The sequence below is a fragment of the Leptonychotes weddellii genome, chromosome 3 (assembly GCF_054177405.1).
Source record: "Leptonychotes weddellii isolate Sample4059 chromosome 3, ASM5417740v2, whole genome shotgun sequence".
Lineage (NCBI taxonomy): Eukaryota > Metazoa > Chordata > Mammalia > Carnivora > Phocidae > Leptonychotes > Leptonychotes weddellii.
The window spans coordinates 121887382-121911701 of record NC_138371.1 but is presented as its reverse complement, the minus strand read 5'-3'; the positions used below and the strand labels follow the sequence as shown (position 1 = coordinate 121911701).

The following is a 24320-nucleotide window of genomic DNA, read 5'->3' as shown; positions in this document are numbered from 1 at the left end:
AAATGATATAATCAAAGTGCATCTGTGGCAGATAACTGGGCCTGTAAGATTCATTTTTAAAAAACTAATGAAATGCAGGTTACATTAGTGTATACATTTGTCAATATTCATTAAACTATTCTCTTTAAACGGGTGGATTTGATTTAAGGTATATTTTAAAACTGAAAAAGTATACCTACAGGTTCTACTGTATTTGTGATATCCAAGTAGTCACCTCTCCCCCCACTGACAATGTCATAATTTAGAAATGCCTTCACAGAGATAATAAATTACAAAGCACATCATTCCAGTTATACATGTTATGACACCAAAGCCATTATAGAGCATGTATGTCAAAGTATCATCCAATCAATGTCTTCTATCCTTTAATGATTCTATTTTTTTTAAAGATTTTATTCATTTATTTGAGAGAGAGTGCGAGCGAGAGAGCAGCAGAGAGAAAAGCAGACTCACCACTGAGTAGGGAGCCAGATATGGGGCTCGATTCCAGGACCCTGCGACCATGACCTGAGCTGAAGGCAGCCATTTAACAACTGAGCCACCCAGGCATCTCAATGTTCTGTTTTTAAATACATATGCTAAATGTAATTAGAAGGCACCATAATTAAATATTTCACTAGAAAACCTATAGGAATGAGTGAAAATCTGTAGACAATAAAGTATAAATAAGGACTTCCACTGATCATTCTTTTTCTTAGTTCAAAATGACTAAGAATGATTTTGTTTTTATAAGTTTTATTAATATAGTGTGAAAGAGATCTTTACTAAAAATGGACAATTTACATAGAAATAGAAAACTCATGAGAAGTTTTAATGCATCCTCATTCATCTGGAAGCCTCAGTCAGACTTACATTGGAATAAAAACTCTTTTATAAGAAGAGAAACCCATGTCCTTGGGAACTACTCCTGAATTCTAATGTATTATAACTAGTGAAATAATTTAAAAATAGAATTAGTACATGAAGTTAGGAAGACATACAACTGCTAATTTATTTGTTGTTATAAATAATACTAGACATAAATAATTATATAATTATAAATAATACTAGACTACTATTCCAGGAGAAATCACCAGTAACTTCATTCATTAGGTTCATAGTGATTCTGCTGACAGCTTACAGTATACTGCTAAAATTTTCTACATCTACTAACTATTAGTGATTGTCAATGAGTGATAATTCTAGATTAGAATTTCACAATCTCAATTTATAGCAGAGGTCTGAAGCTAGGTCAGTGTTTGCAAAAACTAGTACTGTAATCAAAGACTTCAGAAATGGGTGATAAACATAAAAGCAATGGCTAGAAATAAGCCTAGAGCAAGGAAAATAAAAATCGCGAATTGTAACATGAGATTAGATCTCATACAGGGTGTGCAATCAACCTTGGAAGCTCTTTAAAGTACCTAGAAATCCTGTTTATAAGCATCCTTCCAAAAACCCATCCATCTCATAAATCTGCTTTTCTTCAAGCATTAATATCTAGGATAAATAAAAATGTTTTATTCAACATAATTGTTTTTACATTTGGTTTCGTTACTAGAATTGATTTCCTACTATTTTTCAGGGTGGGAATGGTTTTTCTATAGTGTGACTTAAATAATTCTTTGGCTATAATAAAAGTCAAACAATCATTTGTTAAATTATTTTCCAGGGAAGATGGGTCCCAAATTCCCAACAACCCACTCACAATAAACTTCTGAAGTACAAAACATTTGTAAACTGGGAATGACTTATTCTTTACCGTCATATTTACATTCCTATGGGCTTAAGAAATGATGCCACCACTAAGGTAATACCAATGACTTAATAGTTTAAAATAAAAAAATTATTCAGACAATTGTGAAGCTATGTGCAAATCTTCCATTGGTCTAAGACCGAGTATGGGAACTTCTGCAAAGAAGAAAAGTTGGTTTGTGATATTATCTTTATTTTATTTACTTTTGATTTTAAGTGCAAGATATTGGTCTGGAAAAGGTTTCCCAAGACCAGCTGAGTTTCTTCTCATACATAGGTGAAAGGCATTTAAAAAAAAAAAACCCACAAAACAAAACCTGTTCTACAGGCTTCTGTATACATAGAGGAAATACAGCCATTTTATAGATTATGTCCAGTGTAAAACCCTTTTTACTGACCTCTCTTGAAGTTTTCATTTCAGTTAAGTTGTTCTGCCTTAAAGGATTCACTTGAATCACTAACTAAGGACGTATTTTTTGATGCTGGCAGAGAGTAAATTAGAAACTTTGCTTAGAATGGTACATCTCTATGCAGTGACTCAGTTTAGCAGCTAACAATACATATTTCCCTCCTCCCACAGAGGAATGATTACGTGTCTTCCACTGATGCCTTTTTTTAAAAAGACATAAAAAATTAGTATACAATGTCCTATGTTAATACTATACAAATAAAGTTTCTCTTGGAATGTGAATACATATTTTACAAGTTTATTTTTCTTTTCTCTGCTGTATTGCTTGCATACATATATGCATCTGGCTATAACAGTTCTTTAGCCGAAAAACAAGGTTATATGAGAGCCTGGTATCAGCTATAACAACAAAATAACTGTTTGAATCCTTAATTTGAAACCCATGTACATTCATTTTGTATCAAATGGTAAATTTGATATGTAAATTATCTAATTTTTATATTCATTACAGAACTTTGAAAAAATCATGTGTCACTTATTGGATCTAACAGAAGCATTCAATGTTTAAATCATATGTCCTTTTAATTAATGGTATCATTAACACTTCTATTTGAATTATGAGAGAATGGTGTAACTTATAATAATTGAGAATACCAAACGTCACAACGATAATTTTAAATCTGACAATAGACAGAAAGAGGTAACTTTTGAATTTTCATGCAGTTGAAAAGGAAACACGAAAAATAGTATACTGCCACTATTTTATTTTTGGAAACTCTTTGTAAATAAAAACCCATTTCCAAAATAAGATATTCCATGGACACAGAATAGTTGGTAATGGTTCAAGTGCCTTAGGCAACAGAGAAGTATTGTTTTGTAGTTGTTGTTTTTTTAAACCTCTCCTAGTAACAGCAGTTCATCATGCACAAAGAAACGAGGTAACAACATGATTTAAAATGAATATATAAGCAATAACTATAAAACCTCAATGAAAACTGAAGTTTACCATATTAATTCCATTTCTATGAACTGGGATAGATAACCTGGCTGATACTCACCGAATGTCATAGAAATGTCCAGGCTTGTTTAAGCAACAAAAAGTAGACACATGGTAAGGTGCTGAAGACAGCTCTCTCTTGGGCTCAAAGCACTTTACATGAAGTAGCTTTATCTTCCATTTAACAGAGGGTGCCTCCTGTTACCAAAAGTGCTGCAGAGAGGAGTTTCCACAATCCCGTCTTGACTTTCTCTCTCTCTTTGAAGAGTAACAGTTACCACCGGAAAACGTTAGCAGAAAATGATCACTTGAACACTCGCACAGGGCAGCTGTAAATTTCCACTCTCTTTGCTTGCTCTCAGATTCCAAGCCTTGCTTGTCTCTTAATCTGTCACAGGCAGTTCTGTTTCTGGTCAGACCAGCTTGCTTCTGCTTTCTCCTCTCCCTCTTAAATGCACTCTTTCAGATACATACCACACAGTAATAGCTCCCTCTTTTTCTTCCTCCCTCCCAATTGTGCGTCACAAGAATGTGTGTAAAGCAATTACACTGAGGCAAATTGGAAATCTTGCTCCCTCCCCCCAAAAACATCTAGGGATAAACAAAATATTTTTCTCACCGCATTTTCCCCTCTCAGTCCTATAGTTGCTCATGTATGGAGTTTTGTCCACAGATTAAAATGGCCTGACAATGCTTTTTTAAAATGTAAATAAAAGTTTCTAACAAAGGTGTGTTGATAGTGATAATAATGGCTTCATTTGCTAATATGTTAGTTTCTTAGGGAAGATGCTGATTCCCAATCATAATAAAAGTGTAGCAAGGAAATACTCAAGTACCATGAATTTAATCTTCAGATTTCAAAAAGCAAGATTTTAAAATTAAAGTATTTATAACTTAAGTGTGTGAAAGTTTAATGTATTTTAAAATATGGCGTATTTTGACACTTAGATCCAACATTTGCAGTTATAAAAGGGAAAATTACAAAGAACATAGAAAAATACTGACACCAAAAATATCAAGTAGAGCAGCTTATACTATTTATGTGCAAACCAAATATGATTACTTTGTTTAGAAGTCCTCCTCCCTCCACATACACACACACAAACATTGGTCAGGATGCATAATATCTCTTCAGTGAGAATTTAAAAGGCTTAGGAGTATTAAAAAAACTTTTTTCATTATTACACATGTATAATTAATTATAAAGTAAAATACCTTAAAATTATGGCTCTCTGAAAAATTTGAGAATGAGGAATTAGGTAGAAAACTGAGTGGGATGGTTGGTGATGACAGGCTTAGATGGCATTTGTAGAATTTTCTGGAATTAGGAGGCAATGTAACTCAGCTTGGAATACACGCTGACCCTGTGAGAATCCTGGTCAGAGCCTGCTTTAGAGTTTTCTGTTCCAGTCCCATAGCCCCAAAGACTTTCAGGTTCTCAGTCTCCCACTATCTGTTTCCAATCAAAATTCTCAGACTCTCTGATGACAGATCTCTCAATTACAGAACTGACAGAAGTTAGTAGACCTATTATGTTTTAATCTTATTCTCTGCAGAACTAAAGCATCCCTAAGAATATGAGCTTAAATAATGTGCAAGGCAAAAATCTATAAATAATTGGTTATTACCCTTAAGAAAAACAAGCAAATAAATAAAGCTTGGCTTTATTTCTTAATCTATATATCATGTGTTTAATATATATTCCCTAATATACACATATATTTATTTAAAAATATGTACTTCTTAAGGTGGTTCATTTAAAGTGAGTTTTATTTATTTATTTTTAAAGATTTTATTTATTTACTGAGAGAGAGAGAGAGAGAGAGAGAGAGATCATGAGGTAGGGGGAGAGGGGCAGAGGGAATCTCAACTGGAATCTCAAGCAGACTCCACACCGCGCCGGAGCCCAGAGCTGGGAGCCAGATGAGGGGCCATCTCACAATCTGAGATCATGACCTGAGCCTAAATCATGAGTCAGGTGCTTAACTGACTAAGCCACCCAGGTGCCCCTAAAGTAGATTTTTAAAACTTAAATATATTATAAGGTAATTTGGTTCTTAACACCTAAGAAATAGGCACCAAAGAAGACTAGAAATTAGTCTGCCAATTATTCCTTTAATTTGTAGTTCTGTAAAACTTAGAGTTTTATTTCCTACTTAAAAAGATATTAAACAGATATTATCTTAAATCACCAGGGGGTGATTAGTAGTAAGTGCCTTGTATCTTCCTGAGTCCAAGATTACATTCAAAGTGTTCTGGTATACCTGAAGAAATTCAGAATTAGTAAGGATGGTGCTTAGAATAACCACGAGGTTAATTTTTTTAAGTCACTTTAACACTGGGAGACGTTATTATCAATCTATGATTCTAAGGCACAAAATAAAGACAAGGTATTCAAAATATACACTAAGACTGACGAACATGATTGTATGTGTTTATATTTGATTTCTACCAAACACCACTTTTTAAAATGCATGCAAATAAATCACAAAAAGTGACCATATATTAACCCACACAAAAAAAATCAATAAATTTCCAAAGGGGAATGGTACAAGCTTCATCCTCTGAAAGCAAGATGAGAAAACTAAATTATTTTTAAAATATTTAACATATAAGCAAATATGCTTTAACCAACCCTATTAATACTTGAAAATTTAAAAGTACATTCTTCTAAAAATTATTTGAAAAGAGAAATTAAGAAGTACAATTATAGTGGACTGTAGTCTGTTTCAGGATATGATGAAGTAATAGGGACTGAATTTACTCTTCTGCCTTACATAACTTAAAAACTGGGCAAAATATATAAAACAATGGTTTTTAGACACTGGACACCAGGCAGCTCAGCCCAGTAATACCTGAGAAAAGGGAAAAAAGGTGATTATTGCCCCAGGCTGCAGAGCAGGAAGGGGAGCCCAAACAGAGCGTAGTAGTCTTCCTGAGTTAAAGAGACAAGGTTGAGAATTCAAGAAGGTCAATGTGACTGAAATTCACAGGGCGGAATACCAGAGGGGAGAGTTGCAAAGAGTCCCAGAGATCGGCAGAGGATTCTCTTCAAATCTTCATCTGAGAACTGATTAGCACATCTGTGAGAAAACTCCGAAGACAGGAAAAGAACCAATGGAAAGAATCAGGCTGAAGAATTCTCAGTATTCACACAGGACTGGAAACAGTTCTTGTTCCCAACAGCCAGAGTGAAGAAATCTCATAATACATGGGAAATTGGGTTGAATACTCTGAAAGATATTGCCTTGGCAGTGGGACCAAATTAGCCCTAGATTAAAAGTTGTTCTGGTCCTTCCTTATAGACCTTACAAGTTAAGTCCAGAAAGGATAAAATTCTTTCCAAATAAATTAACTGCCTCCTAGAGTAGAATTCAAAAATATCTAAAGGCATTTTTAGAAATCTAGCACACAGCATAAAATTCATAATGTCTGGCATCCAGTCAAAAATTACTAGGCATGCAAAAAACCAGGAAAATACAATAAGCCTTTAAAATAATAAATAATACATAAGCTACTACTATGAGTTAAGGTAATAATAGCAAATTTATTTATTGAAAAGACTTGTTTTCCTTTTGACTAGCTAGTGATCATTTATTTCATGATAGAGTGATCATTTGTAACATGCAAATATGCAGTTTTCCACCAATGCTTCCTCCAAGAATTTTAGTCTTCACTGATGATCCTTGCCTAAATCAATCATTTCATCAGGGGTTAAAAACTGGCCATTTAAAAAATTCTGTTCTTCTTTCTGCTATATTGGCTGACTTGTTTTGTAGAGAAGAGCTTCTCCTCAACTAGACTTCTAATTGAAAAAGAATGATAATGGCTTCCTTTAATTACCAATTTTGAGAGTAACAGCTGGTAACATTCTCTTCCAATGGTGGCAAATAAAAGATTATTTTTGGTAAGTCTTTCTCTTCTTTTGAATATCATTCAAAATGGTTCATAAATCTTTATATATTCCATGTTTCAATAAATTACAGGCATTATTCTTTTTGATGCCATCCTTCTAGCTTGGGTTCCCCAAGAAAGTTGGATCTGAAGCAAAAGCCTTATGGAATATTATTTTTAAAAGTAATCCAATTACAATGAGCAGGAGTGAGGGACAAGGGGAATAAAGCAAAGGAGGGAGAGCCAATATGACAATGCATTACCAAGCTGGCCACCTGTTTAATCTGTCAGATTGAACCTCTTAGAAGCCATTTAAGCTGCATTTCAGGACTACCACTAAGGTGGGAGGAGAAAAGGGAGGAGAAAAATTTACTCACTGGCTTCATTTTCCATTGATCAAAGGCTTTCCCAAAGGGTCATTAATTCCCCTAACACTTGAGTTTAACTCCTCTGTACTTCCAGGTTGCACATGTGTGGGTCTTCCCTATGGACACTGCAAAAAGCAAGCTGCTTATAGAACACGAGGAAATGAGGCAGTGTGTAGTTATTATACATACACAAGAGTTTGCACACAGCTGAAATGAGAAAAGCGAATCCTAGAGGATATGCAATGATATATAAGAGGTATCTGTAATAATTGTGCAAATGTTCCCAGATTTGGACAGTGGAAGTCCTTTAAAGATACTTCTTGCATCCTTTTGATACAATTCCATTAATCTTTGAATTTTTATTGCTTTCTAGTTCAAGAAAATGTCCCAGCCTCACTTTGGATTTACTCTGTCCCAGATCTGGAATGAGTCATTTCTCCAGGGAGCCCTAGTGCTTTTTAGTGAGGTTTGGGTACCAGGCATACTCACTGCTACTGACATGTCACTGCTTCCAGACCTTTCAGTGATCAAAGGTAGCAAATAAGTTTTAAAAAGTCATTAGTTTATACTGATATTTCAATTCTAATTTATCATTACAGAGTTTCAACTCTACTTTTTTAAAATTTTATATTCATCTTCTCTTACATAAAAATTTTGGTTCTAGTAACACATTAACACAATGATGTGTTTGTCTTTCAATATATCTAATAAAGATTCAAAATAACAATGCCAAAATTTCTAACAATAAAACTAATAAATGAAGTTTAAATAATTCTTGGCAGTTAACTGCTAATTTAACTTGTAAGGTACTAGTAAGCATATATGACTACCATTACATTAGAGAGTTCTAATGTCAAAATGTTAAATTAGTTTACCTGTTATGAAATCAAAACTTCTATTTTACATTGTTAATTCACAATTGAAAAATTTCCATAGAATGAGATTTTAATGTTTTATTATTAGATGGAGACTTTAACAACCCATAAATAATGTAGTTCCATGGAGGTGTCTCAGTTATTGAGAAAGCAGAGAAGAAAGTTAAAAATGTAAATGATACATCTAGATCAAGCTGTGGCCAAATGACATCATGGTACACTAATAAGCAATGATTCTACAGTAATTCAAATACGAAAATGTGGTGGAAAAAATTTTTTATCACTATGTGTGATAGTATAACTATGCAGAATTCCAAATTACCTCCTCCACCTTAGCAGTCATATTCACATTATTGAGTACCCTAACACTTAGATTCCATCTTGAAATGTATCTACTGCATCACTTCGCTAGTTCTAAGTATTGTAACTAGTTACAGAATTTTTTAAGGCACATTATTAAATTGACTAGTCCATCAAGGGGCGCCTGGGTGGCTCAGTTGGTTAAGTGTCTGCCTTCGGCTCAGGTCATGATCCTGGGGCCCTGGGATCTTGGGATCAAGACCCAGTAGAGCTCCTTGCTCAGCAGGGAGTCTGCTTCTCTCTCTCCCTCTGCCACTCCCCCATGCTCTCTCTCTGTGTCTAATAAATAAATAAAATCTTTTAAAAATAAAGATTTAATAAAAATAAAGATTTTATTTGGCACACACACACAGAGAAAGCACATGTAGGGGGAGCAACAAGGGAGAGGGAGAAACAGACTCCCCGCTGAGCAGAGAGCCCAATGCAGGGCTTGATCCCAGGACCCCGAGACCATGACCTGAGCCTAAGGCAGATGCTTAACTGACTGAGCCACCCAGGCACCCCAATAAATAAAATCTTTTTTTTATTTTTTTTAATTTTTTTTTTATTTTTTTTAAAGATTTTATTTATTTATTTGAGAGAGAGGGAATGAGAGAGAGCACATGAGAGGGGGGAGGGTCAGAGGGAGAAGCAGACTCCCTGCAGAGCAGGGAGCCCAATGCGGGACTCGATCCAGGGACTCCAGGATCATGACCTGAGCCGAAGGCAGTCGCTTAACCAACTGAGCCACCCAGGCGCCCTAAATAAAATCTTTTTAAAAAATTGATTAGTCCATCAAAATAACACATTGGTGGTTTAAAAAGTTTACTGTCAACAGTAACAATAATTGCCATAAAAACTGGTTTATCATGTTCAAAAATATCAAGATCCTAACATGTAAAATACTAAACACAAATATATGTTTTTATGCTTTATTGGCAATTTAGTGGTATCTACTGGACTAAATTATTGTTAATTTTACTTTATTGGTTTTATAGAGTTGTTTATGTTTAATGAATGTTTGTTTTTATTTACATAGAGAAGCCATAGGAGAAAGTTACCTAAAACAATTGGACTGCAAGTGACAGACCCAATGCACATAAATTTAGCAAAAAGGGAACTTAAGAATCATGTAACCAAAAAGCCTAGGATTAGATCAGGGGTTATCACCTGGGGAAGCATCTAGTGGGGAGAGGCCAGAGATGCTACTGAACATCCTAAAATCAGAGAACATCCTCTCTCCTAACAACGAATTATCCAGCCCAAAGTGTCAACAATGCCAAGGCTGAGAGACCCTGGGTCAAAGCTAACTTCAGCCCACGCTTAAACAATGTCATTGGAGCCCCTTGCATTGCTTTCTTTGGTGCTTCCTTCATTCATAGTTGGGCTCTTCCTATATGGTGGCACAGATTACATGCCCTTGGTTCCCATGATCTCAAAAGAAGTGAAGCCCTTGGGCCTCTCTTTCAATAGCTACATCAAACCTGAAAAATGACTTTGGTGCTGCTAGTTCAGGTAACCAACTGTTAATAACCATATGCATAAGAATGGGGTACACTTATTAACCAGCTTGGCTTCTGAGTGTGTTAGCATTAGTGCAAAGAGATTGACAGGCCTGTAAAGCAAAGTGAGAATCTCACTATGAAAGAGCAACTTCAAGTCAAGAGTCATTAAGTGAAATGTTGGGTGAGATTATTTTGCACTATGATTGAACTTCAAAGCATAGGTAGTTGGATTCACTCAGTTACATTTGTGTATTATATAAAACCATTCCATAAAAAAGTTCAACCTGGTTGCTCAGCATCCACATCTACCCTTTTCCTACATCTATACTTTCAACAATAGCCCTGTCTAACATTGGGCAAGGTTTCCAAATGTAACTAACAGTGCACTCACCCTTGCTCAAACTTGTTCACTGCCTCCAGCTCCAATATCTCCGTTGAGTATATGCTTCTCAATCAAGTTTGAAGCAGCTCCTTAAGGTCTATCATCCTATGGCTCAATTATAAATTTAATCCTCCCACACCAAGACATCTAATAAACAAGGCAAGTAAAAATAGATACCGGCAATAAAAACTTCTGCATGAAAAAAGGGAGGTAAAGAAACATCAATTCATAATATGTATGATACTTTGCTGGACAGGAAGAGTAAGCTTCCCTGTCTGGGAAGGGAAATGAGTTCTTTAGTTACTAAATTGATTGCCCGATTCTAATCTGTAATCTCTGGGAGAATCTCCCCTATCAACCCCAAAATCATACTGAGAAGGTCATTGCGGATGGTAGTCCTGACTGGGAGCTTTCCTGCTGAAGCAGTCCACTTGTTTTGGAATCACAAATTGGTTTATTGATAACCAATAAAGGAGCCCCAAAGCAAAGAACCTGTCTCCCTGCAGGAAAATGGGAGTTTCCAGGGAATGGGAAATCATAAGCCTTTATTTCTTAGACTTCAATATTTTTGACAATACAACTGTCTTAGATTTTCTTTGGCTTTAATCATTTTGCTTCTTGTTTTCTACTAACCAAAGTCAGAAATTGGTGAATCTGGACTTGTTATTGTGATTTTTTCTCTAACTGGCTTCAGTGCTCTGTCCATTACTCAAGCCCCCAGGTCAAACTGCTTCTTCCAAACAAATGAAGGTAAACCTGCCCCCTTGAAACTAGGATGCATCCCAATAGACTGCTTTGCATTCTTGGGTTGGCCACTACCTTTGCCAAGGGAGAAGTAAAAGATGCTTGGCTCTTCAGGCTTCTCCTAGGTTCCGATCATATCTTTTCTTTCTAATCATATCTTTTATACCTTCTTATTTTATCTTCTCCTAGGTTCTTTCATATCTTTCTCAACTTTCTGTCTCCCTGCTTTTACTCATAATAATTTAGCTTAGGCCTGTGATCACACTAGAGAGATAAAAATCAAGGAACAGTGGGTTTGGAACTCAATATTCAAAAATTTCATCAAAGACTTTTTTTTTTAGAAAAGGTAGGAACCTAATAAAAACCGTTTTATGGGGTGCCTTGGTGGCTCAGTCGTTAAGCATCTGCCTTCAGCTCAGGTCATGATCCCAGGGTCCTGGGATCGAGCCCCGCATCGAGTCTCGCATCGGGCTCCCTGTTCAGCGGGAAGCCTGCTTCTCCCTCTCCTGCTGCTTGTGTTCCCTCTCTCACTGTCTCTCTCTGTCAAAATAAATAAATAAAATCTTTAAAAAAAAAAACAGTAGTTTTACATATGTTAAGTGGTTAAAAAGTACATAAATGCTACAATAAATATGACACTGTACCTTGAAAAAGACCGGGCACTTGCTAATAAAGGTGGGTGTTAGAAGAATTGCAGCTTGTGAGTTATTTTGAAATACTGAAAATAGGGTTATCTGAAATCAGCTGGAAAGTTTTAATACCAAATGTGGATGGACAGGACTCATAACATGTGGTACACTGAGATTGCTGGTAGGTGTTTGAAGTGTGTGTATGTGTACATTGTGTGTATTCCTATGTGGCTTGGTTTAGCAGGGTGGTTTTTGCATAAAGCAAACAAGAAATGTGTATTATGCTCAAATTGCTCCCTAATATATCAATCATGTTGGAACACATTTGTTTCAAAACAAGTGTTATAGAGGAAATGACTATTACTTTTACCAATATAAAATGAATGTATATGTATATGCATATAAGTATGTATGTGTTAGAGTATGCTAAAACGTACTGTATACCTATTGTTGCAATTTTGCTAATTTGAGTAACTACAGATCTTTGTTTTTTTTAGTGGCATTCACCTCTGTCTTATCCTCACTTCTTTTCTTCACTTCTCATTCACACTTTTGTTTCTCTGTTTTTCTCTATTCCTAAAGACCACAATATAAATACAAAGTACCACAGCTACACCTTCAGGTAGCCCAGAAATTACATTTATTCTTTTTTTTTTTTTTAAGATTTTATTTATTTATTTGTCAGAGAGATAGAGAGCACATCAGGGGGAGTGGCAGGCAGAGGGAGAGGGAGCAGCGAGCCCAACATGGGACTCGATCCCAGGACCCTGGGGCCATGACTCAAGCCGAAGGCAGTCGCTTAACCGACTGAGCCACCCAGGCCTTTGGCCTTTGATAACCAATAAAGGAGCCCCAAAGCAAAGAACCTGTTTAAAGTCTTTAGTAGCTTGTCATACTACCCATACACCATAGATATCTCTAGTTCTTCCTTCTCATAATTTCCATTTCGAACATTATTAACATTGTGGCCTTGCAAGTTGTTTAAAGATATTCAAATTGCTTTCATAAAAGCAGAATATAGAAGAAATGCTGTAAGAGAAACGCTTTAGAGGTTGCACAGAAATGAAGTTTAATTGATAGAATGGAAAACATTTCCTGTTGTGCACTTGAAACTAATACAACACTGTTATGTCAACTATACTTCAATAATAAAGATTTTTTAAAAACCACACCCACATTTCTAATTGTACACTAACTGCTAATCCTTGGCCAAATCTGGAGATCTTTAAAAGGTCTTCTAATTAACTTCAACAAGATAAACTCAATTATTCTGGTTTCTCTTTCACTACTGTGCTGCCCATCTCCTGTTCTTTTTTTTTTTTTTTTTTTTTTAGGAAGGAGGAAGCTGAATAGCAAAAATTAGGAGACATCCTTACTCCTACTGGCTATACTTCCAAAACACCAGAGTAGTCTCTTAAAGCTGAGAATGTCATGGCCTTTCTCACTTTTCCAGCACCACTCTGGCCCCCTGCTGGTACTGAGCTGCAGTAGCACCTGCAATATTTAGCCCCAGCATTAAGGTCTTCTATGTCAGTTCAAGGAAGGACTGCTTTGTTTCCCCAATGCTAAGATAGTATAATCTACAGCTCTATCTATTTAGCAATAAATAGACATAGATTTATAGCCTCCGAAGGCCTTTATGTGATAAGCTATTCTGAATATTCTTCAGATATCAAGCAGCTTGTTTCAAAGCTATTGTCTCTTTAGTATTAGGCAGTCTCTTTGGTATTAGGCAGACCTAGATTTGAATGAAAACTTAATATATAAGTATTTTATATTTAAATTGGAGATAACAATATACAGTTCCAGGACTGGCTGTGAGGGTCAAGTGAAGTAATATGCATATGTGGCTGGCATTTAGTTAAGCACTAAATGTTAGACATTTCTCTACTCATATAATAAAAACTCTAGCACATATTAAAAATATATCAGTCCACTTGTGGTTGCCCTGTCACTACTCTGGAATGAGACAGATCCACTGCAGGACTCACAAGCAGTGTGTCATCAATCTTATTTATTAAACACTTAGTAGATACAAAGTGCAATACTAGGTGCTCAGATACACATACCCACATATCAATAAGCTGTTAACTATGTGTTTAAGGACTTTTTAATTTGCCTTATATACGAACCACACCAAAATAATTCCACTAAAACAATTCTGGATGCAGCATTTTAGAAAAGCATGGGATAGGGATAATACAGAAATCCTAGATTTTAGCCTAGCTTCATCATTTGCTTGCCTTGTGCCCAAGTCAATTAACATCTCTAAGCTTTGTTCTATATATTTAGGTAGGAATACTCCATCTATCTCTCACAGGTTTATGGAAATTTTATATTACAAAGACACATTAAGTAAATAACTAGACAAATCAGTAAACTAGAAAAGTAGTAAAATAGAATGGGTTTAAAAAATAAACTCTTTTTTGTCTATGACTTAACCCTCAAATCAAACTACAAAAACTTCCAGAAGCCACTATCATTGGCTCTACCACAACAGCGCTAAAGGAACAAGGCAAAAAAAATGTCTACCTCATATCAGATTATCCTAACCAAAAGATATAGTTGAAGTGGTGACAAGGGAAATGGGACTATTAGCCAACTGACCTCAGTAAAAAATTACAAGCAATCTCAAATGTTCTAGAAGGGTAAATTTGAAATTAATAGTAAATTACCAAGGAGATGCTCTATAATAATGCTTTATTTCACATTCGATTAATCCATAACTTTTATTTCAACAAATAATTTTTGGATAGTTTCTACGTGACACAAAGTAGTTTCCATAATGAACCTCAATTAATACTGTCAGTACTTTCAGGGTTACTTTTAGCTTATATGATGCTTTGGTAAGAGTCAGAAAAAGGGACAGCTGCAGTCAAGCAGATGCATAGATTAACCAGCAGATAGAACCTTCGTGTAAAGAACAAGTAACCCACCCTCCAGGCAGATGCAGCCCTGCACCAGCCTGGCACATATTTTGGTATGGGGAAGGGGGAATGTGAGCTGGATTTCAGGCCCTATTCACTCCCTTGGCAGGAGTCTTTGGACAGTACACAAACCATACAACTAAATGTAATAGCCCTAGATACTTTATAATGGCAAGGCTCTGTTACATCTTTCTATCATTTAAAGGTTCAGGGAACCTGGCTGGCTCAGTGAGTAGAGCATGTGACTCTTGTTCTTAGGGTTTTGAGTTCAAGCCCCATGCTGGGTGTACAGACTACTTAAAAATAAAATCTTTAAAACAAAATGTACGGGATTCATTCATCCAACCATCTGAGGGCAATACGGTCTATGAGGATATAGGTCAGAAAAAGGAATTTATATTCTAATAGGGGATATAAGACATGTACCAAAAATAACTACAGTGTAAGACAAAAAGTTATGAATCACAAAGGAAAAGACCAATGAAATACCATAAAAATTCAGATGAACCAAAAAATATGTGTATCTTAAAGAATCAGAGAATGTTTCATAGAGAAGGTGGCACTGGAACTCAGTTGTGAATGATGTGTATGATTTGGTCATGTGGAAATAGGAACAGAGAGGATTAGGAAGTGCAAGATGTAAATAACAAACAGTTTAGTTTATCAGATGCAAATGCTATATGAATGGTAGTAGTAAAAAAAAAAGGAAAAACAGGTTGGAGTCAAATTATGGAGAGCCTTTAATAGTAGGCTAATGACTTTTAACTGTTAATTTGTGGGCAAAGGGGAGCCATGATGTAATCAAAACTCTATGTCATGACCATGAATTTGGTGGCCCTTAAGAAGAATCAAAAGAGCAGAGAAACAGTAGGTGATGAAATCAAAGGGAATTGTAGTAGTCCAGGATGACAGTGAAGGTAACTTAGCAGGGGAATGAGAGGAATATGTGAGTATCAGAGACAATAGGTTTGGTAACTGAATAAATGTAAATGGTAATTAAGAAAAGAGTTAAGATGACAGTGAGTTTCCTTGTTTTCCATATGAAAGAGTAGATTGGTAATATCTTAAAAGAAATACGGACCACAGGAGGAAAAAAAAATTTATAAAATAACCAGCAAGACTTCTGGATATAGATGCCTATAGGCACTTGAACATACAGAACTAGAACTTGGAGAGAAAACAGAACCAGAGCAATATATCTGGGGGTCACCCATTCGGCCAATGGAATACAAAAGAGACCAGAAGAGAATCAAGGACAAAACTTTAGGGGCACCCACAGGGAGAGATAGAAAAAGTAGTGACTAAAGAAACAGTGGTTAGAGAGGGCAAGAAGAACCAGAAAAATATACTATCCCTATGACCAAAAGAAGAGAACTTCAAAAATGTGGAGTGTTCAACAATACCAAATGCAGCAGAGTAGGGATGAACCTCCTGCCTAAACCTATCATCTAATTTCTAAGACCCTCTTTCAATTCTTAAAAAGCAAAAGTATTAGGGGGAAAAATGATCTTCAGAAAAACCACTAAAAACAAGGAAAGGGATCTCTTAAGAATTCATATTACCCTAAAATTCTAAAGACACAGGCTGATAGAGAGACCAAAGCCAGGCTGGGACCACCAGAGCATACTGCAGTACAGTAAGCATAAAGCAGGCAGAGCACTCCAAGGCAGTCTTCCTTGGGAAACTGGTAATATGGGCTCTGATCCAGGTAGCATGGCTCAACTACTATGCCTAGAAGACTGGATGAGAGGTTGGAGTCCTAGTAGTGCCAAGACACACAAAAGTCAAGGACAAAATTAGGAGTGTAAGAGGTTAAGGATTGGAGGCACAAGTGTGTAATACTGTTTCCAGGTGTCTGATAAGGAATGGAAGGAGAACTTGAAGGGCTAAAGAAAGGGGGTTTTGCTTGCTTTTTCTTTTTTTTTTAAACTTTGAATTCTCAGTAGATTGGGACAGATACGAGGGAGATGCAAGATGAGAAGGGGATAATCAATGGGGTGAGATTCTTGAGCTCATGATAGAAGAAAGGATCAAGAATGTAAGCGAAAAGTTTAACATCCAAGAAGAATGATACATGTTTTTCTAAAATAAGAAGGAAAGATAAAGTCTGAATAAAGAAACTGTCAAAGTAAAGATGAATGGCATTAGGGAGCACAAATTTGCTTTGATCTTCTCAGAAAAGAAGGACTCGAGGTCATTTGAAGAGAATGAGGGTAGAGTAATACAGTGTGTCTTTGAGCAGAGTAAAAATTGATCTTATAAAAAAACATATAAATATAGTAAGAGTAAAAGCTAAAGGCTATAATTCATGTATACCAAATTCTAAGTTTAATAGTTATAATTCCACATCTTTCCAAAAAATATAACCACACTAAGTGAAATGCAGGCTATGATTTTCTTCCAACTTCTCAATTTAAGAAATAACAAAGGATGAGGTAAGAAAGAATTAATGGAATCCTAAGATGCAATATATAACCAGCATCATAACCAACAAAAATGGGCTTAGTGCTATAACCACTGTTAGATGGTAATAATTCTCATATTTCTCTGCCCTTCTTTGCTGGATCTGATTTCTGTTTTCTCCATAGCTGATACTTCTGTGAAAAGTTCTTGCTTGAATGAGGTAAGAACATAATATATCTTTTAATAAAAGAACAACCCCCACCCTATTGAGAGCTAATACACATTTCCCCTTATAAGGTATGTCATCTTCCAATTTTCCAAGTTTTTACAAACTCTCACTTTTCTACAAATTATCGAAATCAGAGCTAACAAAATTGTTATGTTGGAAAATCACATTATAAACCTGTTATAAGTCTTTAAAAGTACAATTTGTGAGCTGGTGCTCTGGAGCCAAGAAGAAAAACAGGATCTAAAAAGAACACAGAAAGGACAAAGAAAGAAGTAGACAGAAAACCATGAGTTATAAATTACTCAGTTTAAAATGTCAAGGGACCAGCCATCAAAAAAAAAAAAAAAAAAGAAATCTTGCAATGACGTGGATGGAACTAGAGGGTATTATGCTAAGTGAAATAAGTCAATCAAAGAAAGACAATTATCATATGATCTCACTGATATGTGGAATTTAAGAAACAAAACAGAGGATCATGGGGGAAGAGAGGAAAAAATAAAATAAGATGAAACCAGAGAGGGAGACAAACCGTAAGAGACTCTTAATCATAGGAACCAAACTGAGGGTTGCTAGAGGGGAGGGGGGTGGAGGGATGGGGCAACTGGGTGATGGACATTAAGGAAGGTATGTGATATAATGAGCCCTGGTATAAGACTGATGAATCACAGGCCTGTACCTCTGAAACCAATAATACATTATATATTAATTAATTGAATTTAAATAAAAAATGTAAAAAAAAAATAAATAAAATGTCAAGGGAAACTAGTCTCAAAGTATCTCTTTCTACGTGCTTATGAAGCATGTTAATAACGGAAAGTACTTTTAGACAAGATATTTAATTTTCAGATTCAAACATGGCCATTTATGGCAAATAAACACATAGCATTTATAGTAAAACATATTCAGGTAATTTATGGAATGGAAAAATATCTATAAAATTAGTTCAGTAATTATAGTTGGATTCCATTACCATAACTCTGAAGACATACAAAACATGATCTGGAGTAGGAAAAATAATTACAATCTATTAATGACTATTAATCAAAGAAAAATATCTTTAATAAACGCAAACACAAAATTGCATCTTGTTTTACAAAACAAGCGTTTACTTTTCTTGCTTTACTGATTCTTTTAAAATGTATCTTTTTGCATTTTGATTTCAAAATAAATGCTCATTGTAGAAAAAAAATCTATTTTACATGCTTCTCTAGTGCTTGAAAAATCTCCTGCCTTCCTCTTCTCTAATTCCACTCCCCAAAGTTAACCACTGTTAATAGTTTAGTTCTGTTCTTTCATTTTTTCCAGATATACACAGACATGATTTATTTGTTTAAATAATACATGGTTTTAAAAGCTGGTTTCATACCATACATTCTGCTTTATAAGTTATTTTTGTTTCTTAATAGTAGATCCTGGTTTCCTTACATGCCAGATTTAGCAGACCGACTTCATTCTTCTCAAGAAGCTGCATGGTGGGGCGCCTGGGTGGCTCAGTTGGTTAAGCGACTGCCTTCGGCTCAGGTCATGATCCTGGAGTCCCTGGATCGAGTCCCGCATCGGGCTCCCTGCTCAGCAGGGAGTCTGCTTTGCCCTCTGACCCTCCCCCCTCTCATGTGCTCTCTCTCTCTCGTTCTCTCTGTCTCAAATAAATAAATAAAATCTTTATAAAAAAAAAAAAAAGAAGCTGCATGGTGTTTCCCTAATACTGGTGCACCACAATTTATTTAACCATTTCTCTAGATGCAGACAGTCAAGTTGATGCTGCTTCATTTTTTTCTTTCCTATTTTATAATCTTTTCAAAACTTATTCAGGGATAATGTAAAGCATAAAATAGGATCTAAAAATCACGATGCTAGTTCTCCTTTGAAAGAAGCTATAAAAGGATCATCTAATAGTAATAAACTTTTTCATTTTAAAGAAAGATCTTGGCTTTTCATAGCTGATAAACATATACAAAAGTTGTCATTGTTTTCAATACAATGTTATATCAATAATTCTGAAGACTTAGACACGCAACTGGTTTTCAAACTAACTACACATTATAGCCTAATTCTCCACTATGCAATTACATTTAACAATTTTTTATTGGTATTTTTACAAGCCTACTGTAGTACCAAGCTCTCACAAACAATGAATCATGGAACACTACATCAAAAACTAATGATGTAATGTATGGTGATTAACATAAAAAGTAAAAAAGTAAAAAAAAAAAAAAAAGAGAATTCAAAAGCAGTCTGTGACAAAGGACCTGCCTTCAAGGAGCTTACAACTCTTGGGAGAAAAAAACACAACAACATAGTTATCTGTACGAAATAATTACACGAGAATATAAAGACTGAAGAAAATGTAAAAGGAAGAGGAAATAATCAAGGGACCAAGTATCATAAGCTAGAATATAGATATTACCTAGTGAGGAGAGAAAAGGTAAAGGGTTAATGGAAGAAATGGGAATTTAGATGCACTTTGAAAAAGTATTAGGATTTGGATAGTAAGATTCTATCTTACAAGAAGGGGAAGATATTTCCAGCAAGGGGAAATGTTTTAGCAAAAACATGAAGACTGGAATGAGAGAAGAAGAAGAAAGAAAAGGAAATGGGAAAGAGAGCTAGGGAAAAGGGAGAAAAAGAATCATGGTTAAGATTAGGAAAACATATAGGAAACATTGTTCAGGAAATCCTCCAATAAACTTCTACATCTCACTGGCCTGAAAAGGCTAAAATGGCTCCCCCCAAGTGCAAAGGAGCCTAGAAAAAATAAGTATCTGGCATTTTCAGCCTCAATCATGAGAAGAAGTCATGAAAGTGGGAGGTTTGGTATGACTTTTGCATAGACAATCAATAGTCTGCCACAAAAGTTAAGTAAAAAACATAGTAAAGATATATAAATTAGTGATCACAACTATGCTTTTTGAATATATATTCCTAAATTTCAGAAATTAAATGGCTTCCTCGGATGTTTGCAAAGTTGTTTTTAAGTTGATACAAATTTAAACAAAAACCTTGAAATTAATATCCATCATTATATAGCATTTTATAATATCGAAGAATGTTCATATATATGTTCTTTACAAAAGCCTTGAAAAGTACATGAAGGAAATATTATCATAGTAGCTCCACTTTACAGATAAGAAATATAAAACAAACATTATTACTATAGCAGATTCAGATAAAAAAACTGAAACTGAAAGGTTAAAATGCTTGACTTGGATGCCAGCTTGTCGGTGGTATCACCAGGGTTCAAATCCTATGCCATTTCTACTAATATCAGCTATTTGGTTTTGTACAGCATTATATTTGAAATAACATTTGGTTAATTGTGATCTTTTGTAATTTTGATCTTTTATATTTAAAAACATCTCCTTACTAGAAGAGATTATTTTGTGAAGATATGTGCACCACAAGATATTTTCTGAATAGATGAGTTTATGAATAGTTTTAATTCATTTTTGGTCAACTCCCACAATCAAGAATTATCAAGAATTTTGGCATAAATATTGCTTTAAAAGTTATTTTTAATAACCATTTCTCTGACAATAAAAAGGAATTCTTTCCCTCCCACAAATCAAAGTTCTTTATTTAGACTTCTTTTATTTTCATTGTTATTCATTAATTCTATGTTCATATCTGCTCAATTGTGCACTGTTATAAAATGATATCCTCACAATTCTTCATATTTTGGATATATTTTCTCCTTTTTTTTCTTTTTTGACAGCATGTACATGGGATTTATTCTGAGATATCACACAACTGCCTAGTGGGCTGAATGTTTTTGCTGGGTGACTGGCTGGACGAAATGGTGATAATTGTCTAACAAATACTTTTTTTTTTTCATTTTCCATTTATAATAGTTATCACTTAGTAATTCTCTTAGTTATAGCTGCCTCTTTTAGAAAGTTGCTTGATCTTAGTCTGCACTGGTTCCACACCCTACTATCATATTATCTCATGACTCTCCTAGGACACCACAAGTCATTTGGCATTTCTAGCAACAAATGTTAGTAGAAATCTAACGTTTTGGACTCTTCTGGGTTTCTAGACGAGACGCCTGTGAGAATTCTTCGTAGGTGAGGAATGACTGAAGGACAGTCAGGTTCCGTAGTAAGAGAGAGGAAAAAGAACTGAAATGCCAATCATTTTCCTCATTTCTCTGATACACTTTTCTTTCTTCATAGCACCTGGGTCTGTTCTTGTGGACACATCTCCTCTCTCTTCCTTTTGTCTTTTCCTGTGTTGAGCTAGGAAGAGTATACATGTATTCCTGTTGTTCCTGACTAGGGCTGCTGTATTTTACTCTGTTGATGCCACACCTGAGTTTCAAAGGTTCCATTTCACAATGAGAGATGGGTGAAGTTTCGGGGAGTGCTGGAGCACCAGCACCGTGTCTGCTGGGGAGGAGGGAGAGAAAAGCCCTGTGGCCACAAGGCCTGGCCCAGCCCCTCCCCCCCTCCCCTGGAGCCAAGACCTGCCAGGCCCACGCAGCCCAACACCTATTTTCTCTTATTTCTTAAAATTTATTTTCTTTCTTAGCTACTTAGTAAATTAGATGCAAATGGTATTTCTATAAGATAGCAACATCTTTGATTCAGTTAAGGGGAAAAGAGAGCCTTGGATATTTCATGGAAAAAATCATTTTTCACAAATTTTTCCTCCCCAAAGTATTTCTGCTTCTATTGATAAATACAGGGATGAAAATAATATTTTAAAATATTCCTTGTAACTCTTCAGATATAAGCAGTTGATAATATTAAATAAGCCATAAATTATTAAATGCCAAATAAATATAGTTAAAAAATAAACCCAAATAACAATACTTTAAACAGTTTTTGATATTCATGTAATGAAATACACACAGTGTCATGAATATAACCATTTTATACAACCAACAGAAGATTTTGCAAATTCTCTTAAATTGCAAAATACATGCACTATGTTGATATTTGGATATCCCAGCATCCATACACAGCATCAAGGGTAATGTGTAAAATTTAATGATCAGTTATCTTTCTTCTTTCCTCATACTTCCTCTGTCACCCCTCCCCTCCAACTTGCTAAAATATAAAGGGCTTCCATTTATCTGAAGTAGCCAGGGTTATGTGTGCCTATCCACTTAGTCCAAGACTGAGGCTGCCTAGGCTTCCCACCATTCTTCCAAGTCTTTTCCTTTTTTAAGTTCCTTGAGACACACTTGACAATAAATCCAGTTCTTGAGTTCTTACCCAACATCCCAAAATAACTAACATTTCCCAAGTGTTTTCTATGTCCCAGGTACCATGCTGGTACTTTCAATTACATTATCAATTCTTCTGAATGCTGCAAGACACAATTCTACCCAGAAAACAGTCCTGTTAAAATAAATCTCCCCATTACTTCATTCTGCCTCTCATTATGAAGTCTGCATCTTAAGGGATGCACACCATTCCACTAAAGAAATGTACCATATTTAATAAAGCTACTATTATAGGTGGTTTAGATTGTTTCCTTTTTCTCTGTCATTAATAATGCCATACATATCCTTTAAGTAAGTCTCTGTGCCCATTTCTCATAATTTTCTTAATATAAATTACATGGTGATTTGGCCTTAAAGACCACTCTTCTGCCCAACTATTTATTCATTCTCTTCCTCCCATGTCTTTAAGGTGAGGCATTACTGGTCATATGCCACACACCATCACCCACTTTGTCTGGACACCAGTTCCCAGTTCAGTTTTCAGTATTTCTCTTCATCTAAACTGCAGTGTCTTGCTATCGTTCCTTTGGCCAACAATCCATAGCTTCTTGCCTCAGTTTCTCCTACCTTAAGCCTCTGACAGTCAGAATACCTAGAAAGGCAACATGGTATAAATTAAAGATGGGAGTAATTACTATTAAATTAAGTCATAGATTTATTGCAATTCCAGTATCATAAGAAAGCCAATTTTGAGTTAAGAATGTGATCTGTAGCTCTGGTTCTAAATTACTTAGCAGAGGGTAAAAATGATAGGAGGAAAAAATTATGAAAAAATAGAGTTACAGATATAATTACAACTAAACTCATAACACTTTCAGATTTTTTATTTCAAAAGCATAATTCAGAAATTTGCAATATACTTTTATTGAAAAATAGAGTGGTGGTATGTTAAGGCAAGAATAAAGGTCATTTAGGGTCATCATTTAATTCTTTCATTAAATATTCAGTGTTCTCAAAGAGACATGTTTCTCCATTAAAAAGTTCTATTTTTTTGGGTGCCTGGGTGGCTCAGTTAAGCATCTACCTTCAGCTCAGGTCATGATCCAGGGTCCTGGGATCAAGTCCCGTGTCGGGCTCCTTGCTCAGCAGGGAGCCTGCTTCTCCCTCTCCCCTGCTTGTTCTCTCTCTCTGTCTCTCTCTCAAATAAATAAAATCTTAAAAAAAAAAAAAAAGGTTCTATTTTTTCTTTGAATGTCCTAAGCCCCTCTTAGCTATAATTTTAAAAACTTTTTATATCTGACAAGGGGTTAAATCCAAAACATATAAAGAACTCATTCAACTCAATAGCAAAAAAACAAACAAGCCAATTAAAAAATGAACAGGGGCGCCTGGATGGCTCAGTTAGTTAAGCATCAAACTCTTGCTCTCAGCTCAGGTCTTGATCTTGGGGCTGTGAGTTCAAGCCCCATGTTGGGCTCCAGTTTGGTTGTGGAGCCTACTTAAAAAAAATGGAGAGAGAGGGGCGCCTGGGTGGCTCAGTTGGTTGGGCGACTGCCTTCGGCTCAGGTCATGATCCTGGAGTCCTGGGATCGAGTCCCGCATCGGGCTCCCTGCTCGGCAGGGAGTCTGCTTCTCCCTCTGACCCTCCTCCCTCTCATGCTCTCTGTCTCTCATTCTCTCTCTCTCAAATAAATAAATAAAATCTTTAAAAAAAAAAA

At 35.6% G+C, this 24320-nt stretch overlaps 1 protein-coding gene across 12 annotated transcripts in view; it reads right to left on the bottom strand.

The window, feature by feature from the left end:
• The window catches only part of CAB39L (calcium binding protein 39 like), a 112543-nt gene that overhangs the window by 70923 nt on the left and 17300 nt on the right, over positions 1-24320 (bottom strand). For 6 of the 12 annotated variants that reach the window (XM_081815446.1, XM_081815449.1, XM_081815445.1 and 3 more), the window contains one exon: positions 3202-3398. The exons of 4 other annotated variants lie outside the window; for them this stretch is intronic. The gene's annotated coding sequence lies outside the window, so the exon portion shown is untranslated. Of the gene's footprint in view, positions 1-453; positions 546-3201; positions 3399-10512; positions 10651-24320 lie in introns of those variants that run through there. 2 more of the 12 variants (XM_081815450.1, XM_031032088.2) reach the window with 2 other exon arrangements.